The sequence below is a fragment of the Mustela nivalis genome, assembly GCF_964662115.1.
Source record: "Mustela nivalis genome assembly, chromosome: 12".
Classification (NCBI taxonomy): Eukaryota; Metazoa; Chordata; class Mammalia; order Carnivora; family Mustelidae; genus Mustela; species Mustela nivalis.
The window spans coordinates 56,319,549-56,329,294 of NC_139031.1; the positions used below are offsets into that span (position 1 = coordinate 56,319,549).

General features: G+C 30.7%; 1 long non-coding RNA gene across 1 annotated transcript in view; it reads left to right on the top strand.

Annotated features, from left to right (window-relative positions):
* The window catches only part of LOC309844634, a 57,775-nt gene extending 49,678 nt beyond the window's left edge, over positions 1–8,097 (top strand). Inside the window, exons 6-7 of the long non-coding RNA XR_014300795.1 lie at positions 119–154; positions 7,746–8,097. This is a non-coding gene — a long non-coding RNA (uncharacterized lncRNA). The remainder of the gene's footprint in view (positions 1–118; positions 155–7,745) is intronic.
* Positions 8,098–9,746: the final 1,649 nt, after the last annotated feature.

Below are 9,746 nucleotides of genomic sequence, written 5' to 3' on the forward strand. Positions count from 1 at the left end.
AGTATTATGCTCCCAATTTTATGTGCTAAAATCTAACTGTATAAGCAACTTGAGGTCTAAAATTATGGCTTTATCCAGTCCTAATTTATTGTTCTTCTCTCATAAATTTTATTTGCAGCTTCAATGGCCTGGAAGAGCAGTAAATCAGAGTGAGGTGAGTTTTACATAGTTTAGATTGAGTTCCTTATTTTCACTTGAAATTAAGCTAATCCGTTCCTTCTGGTGTCATCATGATGTCACTCAGAGTGTGTCTCCAAGCAAGTGATCACTTGAGTCAAAGACCTTTCTTCTAAGGTACAGTTACACAGGTGGAAAATCCTTTACATGAATGATGAAATTGATGCAGTGTTTATAAAACAGAGTTCTGTCAATGAAGAAACACTCTCCTACTTGTTTCTCCAGTTGTTTTCCTTTGATAATCAGGAAAATGATTGTCACTCAGTTTTCCAAAGAAGCATTCCAGAGGAATGATGTACTAAGTTCACTGCCACTGTTGAAACTTTAGTTGCTGAACTGTGGCTGGCATAATGTAGGTGCTCATTAAATATTTGTAAGATTGTTGATGGATTCAAACACACCCCTTCACATTCTAAACAGCAATCTAGTTAATAACAATAGTAATAATAACACCCAATGTTTATTTTAACACTGGAATGCCTACCAAAAAAGTTAGACATATCCCAATGATGTTTAAAACAAAATCTGTTGGGTATGGAAAAGGACACTGAATTATTTATAATCTCACTCTCTTTTTCTCTATACACATACTCACACAGGCATACATAGAGACCACACTTAAAAGAAACTCTACTTAAAAAAAAGTAATGTATACTCATATGTAGAAAGCAGAATTAATACTTATATAATTTGCAGAACTGAGGCCAAACTGTCAATACTTTAAAGATATATTTTTAAATTTCAGAATTATGTATATTTTTAGAACGTTGAAAAGTTGAGTTTAAATGAATTGGCCAACAATTAACAAAGATCTGTGAATTCTTTCATCCATCTGTGTTTGAAATTGATTTTTAAAATAACATTTAGCTCTTGGACTTCTTATCTCAATATCTAGAATAATCTCAAAATGAGAGGATACTTTCAAGAGAAACAAAATGCCCAAGTATAAAGTTGACTACCTTAAACTTTATTTCAAAAACTTTGCTTTCAGTATCTTTAAAGAAAACCTTCTAGATTACTTTCTTTCTCTAAATTTGTGTTTAACAGGATCTAGAAATCCTTGGCTAGCTTAAAGGGATAAAAACATTGTTTTTTACCCTGCTTGGACATTTGCTCATTTGAGTTTGGGTTCAGATTTAGTTATATCCACTAAAATTGCCCATTCCTTTTTTGCCATTGGGCATTTTTTCAATCTTAACAAAACCAAGTCCATATTATAGGCCTGCTGGCCAACATTCCAGGTAAATGAATGGTTTTAAAGAAAAATGGTGCTATTTTTCAAAAGCCTGACATTTAAAAAATACAAGTCCAGAATTGAAGCCTTCAATAATTTTTCCATGCCTATATGCTACAAGAAGCAAATGGTTACACAAATGAATACATCTGGGATTATTTTCAAGCTGTTATTCCCCACCAGGGAAAATATTTAGAAATAAGTCTCAGTCTTTGTGCTGGAACTACAAAGAAGCCAGCCATCTTGATGCTTTTCCAGATCGTTTAATGATTTTCCTCATATTGTGTGGTGGCTTTACGGCCCTGTTTCGTATGCCTTCCCATTCACTGTTGGTAACCATTTATGTTGGGTGTGTTCCAATTACCAAATCTGTTTTGTGGCATTTATAGCTTGCAGCTAATAAGGCCATTCAGTATTTTTTATATACAATATTAAAAAATATACTTTACCATGGAAAGCTAGAGGAAATGATTTAAAATTAAAAAACAGCCCTAAAGGATGGAGTAACCTTGCCTTTAAACTGCTAAGTGAGGGTGAGTGTGGGTAAGTGTGGTTGTGAGGTGACGTTCTGCTTGTAGAGTCCAGGAGATATAGTATTAGGGGTGTGTGTGTGTTATGTATATGTATGTGTTATATGTATACATATATATAATGCAGTAAGTAAGGAATGGTAATCCTTTCTTGCCACCTCTGACTTTATAACATGGAGCCTCCAACAAATATGTGTATGTATGTGTCAGTTTATCTGTATCTATGTATCTCTCTATCTACCTATCTATTTCCTGGTGTTATTTCCATTATCAACTTGAATTTTAGAGTTTTTGAGTTTTTAGAGTTTTACCTTCCTGTTACTTTATGTAAAATGAAAATTATTTATAGTTTTTTAAGTTGCATAAATATATGTACAGGAAATGAAAATCTCCAAAATTAACTCCAAAGTAAACCATAAAAAATTAACATTACCATTAAGGTAGTCTTTTATTCAATATATTTTTAAGAAAATCACAGTGGGGGCACCTGGGTGGCTCAGTAGGTTAAGTGTCTGCCTTTGGATCAGATCATGATCCAAGGATCCTGGGATCAAGCCCTGGGTCAGGCTCCCTGCTTCACGGGAAGCCTGCTTCTCCCTCTCTCACTCCCCATGCTTGTATTCTCTCTCTCACCATGTCTCTGTCAAATAAGTAAATAAAATCTTAAAAAAAAAAAAAAGAAAATCATGTTAATCATACTTTTATTGACTCTTTTCAATCCAGTCTAGATTAGATATTTATCATATATTTTCTTGAATGTATTGGATTCAGTTAATAATTACTTTGATTTCTTATATTTAAAAAGTACCTTACTAAAAACTTGAAATATATAAAATGTACCTTACTAAACTAAATTTTTATATTTAATTTTTTCTTTAACTCCGAAAATTATGACCAAAGTCTGAAATAAGATAAAATCTTCTAAAAACCTAACTAAGTCTTTTTTAATATTATCTCCATGAATTTCAGTTTCAATGTCATAATACCTTATGGAAATAAAGTTTTTCACAAGAGAATATAAACTCTAATTGTTTTAGAGTGCATGTGTAATGTATAAGTGGAAGGTTCATTAGTAATGATGGGGCTCATCTTATTCTACACTCAGATTTCTGCAAAAGAAAAAGTTCTTAAGTATAACCACAAAAAAATGAGGATGGAAAACCCTGTCATTTCTTTTTAAAGATTTTGTTTATTTGTTTGACAGGGAGAAAGACAGGGAGAGAAGGAACACGAGCAAGGGAAGTAGGGGTGAGGGAGAAGGCCTCTCACCAAGCAGGGAGTCTAATGTGGGACTCAATCCCAGGTTCCTGGGATCATGACCTGAGCCCAAAGCAGATGTTTAACCACTGAGCCACCGAGACACCCCAAAAATCTCGTCATTAAGCACTAGATTTATGTTACTGACTAAGGGAAAAATAACCAGTTTTAGGATATGGGCATAGATGAAAGTGTTTGTAGTATGTAGGTCTACATAGAGTTAAGCTAATTTCAGTGAAAATAATATGGAAGTGTACCTATCCTTTCACATCACCTGAATGAGTGATGTGATTTTTGGAAATAAGAAAGATTTGAGCTCTTGGATATTTGTATTTTAATAAGAGTGACACAAATTAATAGGTACGTAACATAGATTAAGTTTCATTTGACTTTTTGCAAAGAAGACAGCATATTTAATTTCAGCCAGACATGCTTTATATTAATACATTGTGAGGACATCTAAAAACTTAGGTAGTTTTGAATTATCAATAATAGGTTCTTATTTTTCTAATATTAAAAGTACTAAATAATTATTTGAAAGCATTTATCAATAGGAGAGCAGAAATTTAGAGAATTTCTTTAAGTTTACCCTTAAAATATATCAAAGATTACATATGTATATTAATATATAACATATATATATTAAAAGATTCATGTATATTATTTCTGATTTTTTACATGTACACACCAACAGGATATAGATTAACTATTCATATTACTATTGTGCAAAAAATATTATTACTTTTAGGTCCTGTCCTACAACTTCTTAGTTTTTCTTACTCATTCATGGACCACTTTCTTTGCCAATACATGGAGATATGCATTCACACACACACACACACACACACACACACAAATAAAATATATACATTTATTTAAAAATATAAAATCTTTAATATATAATGTAATAATTATAATATATTTATGTAACATATAGGAACATGTATGCATTTGTGTGTGTATATATATATATACATGTGTATATATATATACACATATACTATGTATAAATATATATTTATATGTTATATAAAATATATGATATATATTTTCATATATATCACATATCATATATATGATATATATATCATATATTTTATATAACATATAAATATATAAAATATAGTACATATAATATAATATATAGTACATATAATATAAATTTTATAAATTTTTCATATTAATATAAATTCTATAAATTAATATATTCTATAATATTAATATTATATTTATTATATATTATATTAATATAATATATTAATTATGATTAATTATAATATAATATATATACACACATATACTATGTATAAATATATATTTATATGTTATATAAAATATATGATATATATTTTTCATATATATCATATATATGATATATATTTTCATATATTTCATATATTTTCATATATGAATATATATATCATATATTTTATATAAAATATAAATATATAAAATATAGTACATATAATATAATATATAGTACATATAATATAAATTTTATAAATTTTTCATATTAATATAAATTCTATAAATTAATATATTCTATAATATTAATATTATATTTATTATATATTATATTAATATATATTAATATAAAATATATAATGTATATATAATGGTGGGGGGAGGGAGGCCCAGAGGGAGAGGGAGAGAAAGAATCTTAATCTTAGCAGGTCCCATGCCTAGTGTGGAGCCCAGCAAGGGGCTGAATCTCACAATCCGGAGATCAGGACCTGAGCCAAAATCAGGAGTCAAAGGCTTAACTTACTAAGCCACCAGGTACCCCATATACTCCAATATTTTTAATATTGCACTCTATTCCCTTAATAAATAAGTCATAATTCATTTAGCGAATTCCTTATTGATAAAATATTTACGTTTTTCCAGGTTTTAACTATTAGAAACAGTTCTCCCATGGGTATTCTCTCATAAACAGTTTAGCATACTTGGGTTTATATATAATATATAGTATATATCTAGAAAGAGAAATATGTATGTATATAATTAGATTTACAATGCTGCCATAATAATTTACATTGCCAACAAAATTGTCAAAAGGGTGCCTATTTTATCACTCCTATAAAAGCATGACATTAGCACAATTTCTTTTTCTTTAAAAAAAATAATACAAATAGGGGTGGCTGGGTGGATCAGTCCTTAAACATCTGCCTTCAGCTTAGGTCATGATCCCGGGGTCCTGGGATCACCACCCCCACTCCCTGCATCCGGCTCCCTGCTGGGCAGAGACCTGCTTCTCCCTCTCCCACTCCCCCTGCTTGCGTTCCCTCTCTCACTGTGTGTGTCTCTCTCTCTGTCAAATAAATAAATAAATAAATAAAATCTTTAAAAATAATGATAATAATAATAATAATACAAATAGTATGGGCTAATGTTAAAAAACAAAAACAAAAGAAAACAAAGAACTTCTAACAATACAGAACTACAAATTCAAAGGCAATTTTGCTGTTCTCTCCACTGTCCTTTATCTTCCCCTTCCTGCTGCTCACACACCGATCTCACTCACTATCCACAACTATCATCTCTGTGCATTTCTAAAAATCTCAGTGTGGGCATGCGTTCTTAATTTACATACTGCTTTGCCTGCGTGGGGCTTTGTGATCAGCCTGGAGTCCGCTTGTTCCTCTCCGTCTGCTCCTCCCCCTTCCTCCTGCCTGCTGGCTCTTTCTCTCTCTTCCAAATAAAGAAACAAATGAAATCTTTAAAAATGTGTAAAACCTACTTGTCAGTCATAAATAGGATCTTATTCTGTGTTTTATTCTGCAGTGTCCTTTACTTTACCTGAAAATATATCATGCATATCTATTTTATTTTTAATGGCTTCATATTATTATGTAGTTTATATGTTAACTTATTTAATTCCTCCCCTTTTGAGCACTGCTAATGCTATTTTCAGATCTTTCCTACTGTGAAAGTTACTCCATATCAACCTCTTACAGAAATATTTGCCACTTGTGTATTTGTGAAAAATAGTTAGTTAGAATTGAAATTCGGGGTTTAAAAATGTGCACAACTGAAATTTTGGTAAATACTGCCAAGTTGCCTTATTCATCATTTGAAAGTATTTGTCAACCATATGGTAATAATATTTCACTCTTTGTGTTCATAATTTTTTGTATTGTTGAGGTGAGGAACATGATTATATGTTGTTAGGTCATTGGATATCTTTGGCTTTGAAATGTCATTTTGGGAAAGTTTGCTAAATTATTTTTCATGTTGATCTCTGCCTACATTATGATTTATAGGACTTTTTTTCTCTATTGTAATTATTACCCATTTGCCTATCATACTCTACTAAGGATTTTCCTTTTTTTCCTAATATATTTTTTAATTTTTATGTTTTAAAATTTATTAAACTTTTTGCTTTGTGCCTTTTGAATTTTACAACATATTTAGAAAAGGTTCTCTACCTCAAAGATGAAAGGTATTTATAAATGATTTCTTATAATATGTTTGTTGTTTTTTACATGCATAACACTTTGAAGTCCATTTGGAATTTATTTTGGTGCAAGTAAAGAGCTGTCCAAGTTTATTTTCCAGGGTTGCCCCCCCCCCTCAAATTATAAGCTATTTGGCTCAACATTACTTGGTGAATGATCTAGACTATGTAGAAATGCCAACTTTTACATATATTATTTCCCATGCATATTTGCATCTATTTTTAGATTCCCTCTTTTGTGCTATTGATACGTTTCTTTCCACATCAATATCAAGTGTTTCTAATCTCTTTAACTTTATAATAAAATTTAATGCTGTGTAGGACCAGGTCACACTCACTGTTTATATTTCAAAGAATTTTCTTAGCTTTATTCATGTTTGATTTGGGACCAAAGAGACAGAAATGTTTGCTTTCATTTGGAATGCATTGAATTTTCACATTAATTTAGGAAAGCTTGCTATTTTAAAATATTTTAAAATTTATTATCCGGTAATATATATCCCATTAAAAATCTTTTTAATGTTCCTCAGTAGGTTTTATAATCATATTAATGTGGACATTAACTATAACTTTTAAAGTTTCCTTATAGGTATGCTATATTTTTAGTGATTTTGTAAATAGGACATTTATTTTGTATGGGATACTGTTGGTAAAGGAAAGTAATTTATTTTGCAAGTGGCTCCCTTATTAGGATTTGTTATAATTTTGAATAATTTATCCAACAGTTATTTTGCTTTTCTAGAGAATTTATCATATAATCTACAAAAAATTAAAATTTTGTGTCATCCTTTCCTTGTATATGTATATATAAATATATATATATTTACCAATATATATTTACACACATATTTACAACAATGTGTTTTATATATATTTACCAATGGTTTTCGTTTTATCCTTTTCTTTTATATATACATATATATATATTTATTAATGTGTTGACTATTTATGGAATAATTATGTAATAGTGGTGATAATCAATACCCTTATCTTAATTTTAACTATGATGGTTAATTATGTGTATCAACTTGACTGTCTAATGGGAACCTAGATAGCTGGTAAATGTTCTTTCTGGTTGTGTCTCTGACAGTGGTTCTGGAAAAAATTAGCATTTAAATCGAAGATTTAGTAAAGAATATCTGCCCTCAGCAATCGAGGCTGAAGCATCCAATGTATTGAAGGAGTGAAGAGAACAAAAAGGCAGAGGAAGGCTAACTTCTCTTTCTCATATTGGGCTGGGATGCCCATCTTCTGTAGCCCTTGGACATTGGAGCTCCCGGTTCTTGGGTCTTTGGACTCTAGGACTTATATCATTTGCTTATACCTGGTTTTCATCCTTCAACCAAGCTATATCTCTGGCTTTCCTGGTTCTCCAGGTTGCAGACTGCAGACTGTGGGACTTATCAGCCTCCATAACCTCGTGAGTCAATTCTTGTAATAAATCTTCTCACATATACTTATATATATTTTAATAGTTCTGTTTCTCTAGAGAACCCTAACTAATGTATTAAATTTAATACTAATTAAACAATGTTTTATTCTAAAGTATGTTCTTCTTATTGGTTTATGATAGAAAAAATTAATGTTATTAAAGTACTATCCATATATTTTTGATTTATTAGTGGATATTGAATTTTATCAGATAGTTATCTATTTATTTTGAGATGGATGTGCCATTTTCATCATTTAATCTATTAATGTAGCATTAATCTTTGTTAAAAGATTTCCTAATACTAAATATACTTAGTTTTCATGAAACAAAAGTAAGTATAAATTAAATTTTTAAATTATTATATTTTCATATGTATTACTTTATTATCTTCATATTATAAATTAGATCAGAATATGATATTTTGGTCCTATACTGTTAGTTTGAATAACCTAAGTTAGACTGGATTGAAATTTTGCTTTTTGTATGCTATTTTTTAGAAATTACAAAATATGCTTATTTTGTGCTTTGATATATTTATACTGCAAAAGATTTTGTTTTATTGTTTTTCCTGAGAATTTCTACATATTTACCAATGAAATCATGCCTGGCCTTCTTGTGATCTAGTTCGTGACATGGAATCAATATGGAAGCTTACGTTCCAGGAAAAGCAAGAAGATGCACGTCACAGAAATATTACTGGGATGTTAAAAAATTTGGCTCTTGCATTACACAAGGTATTGCTTGAATAGTAGATTAAGGGCAAATTATAGACATTTACACCATGCTAATAATTTTGAGTTTCATACTGATAGTGTAAAGTCACTTAAAATTTAAAATCAGCATGTAACACAATTAAATCATTCATTTAGAAGAATAACAACTACATAGGAAGTGAATTGACAGAGAAAGAGTGGACGGTATCTGAGGACACTCGGTGAGAAACAATGAGGGCACATAGCAGTGCCATAAAGGATAGAGAGGAGAGGATGGATTCAAAAGGCATGATTGACTGGTATAAAGGTTAAAGAGAAAGATGAGAGGAACAATAAAGGAACTCAGCACAAGTGACAGACACAAGAGATAACACAAAGCCAGGCACTGTGTTGGGTTGTGGGAAAATGATGTGCCTTCTTCACTTAAGGAGCTCTTCATGTAGTAGCAAGAGAAATACTAGAACATGCATTTCTTTAATTTAGTATCGCAAGGATTTCAGCAATAATTATTCAATCAAAAGTCTCCTCAGATGGTATTCATTAATTCTGCTTTGTTACTTTCCAGGGGCAGAGGTGTGGAGCAGTATGGTGCATGTAGAATCCTGGTCAGACATGGCCAAACACTGGATGTCCTTAGGGAGGTGAGTGGAGATGTGGCTGGTAAATAGGAAAGGAAAGTAATTGTGCTAAGTTTGTGGGAAGCTCAGAAGATAATTGACTCTTCTAAATCTGGGCTGGAAATATGAATATGATGTCTTGATCTCTTCTCAATTTACCACTTTTCAATCTTAAAAAATAATATGTTACTCTCATCCTATGAAAGGTAGCATTTTTAGCAGGATCCTGACAGCACCATGTAATAAACCAAATACAAGTTCTGTTGGTGGAATGTATAAATATTCACAGGGCATGAGGTAAATAAAGGCTATTTCGTCATTTCAGGTAA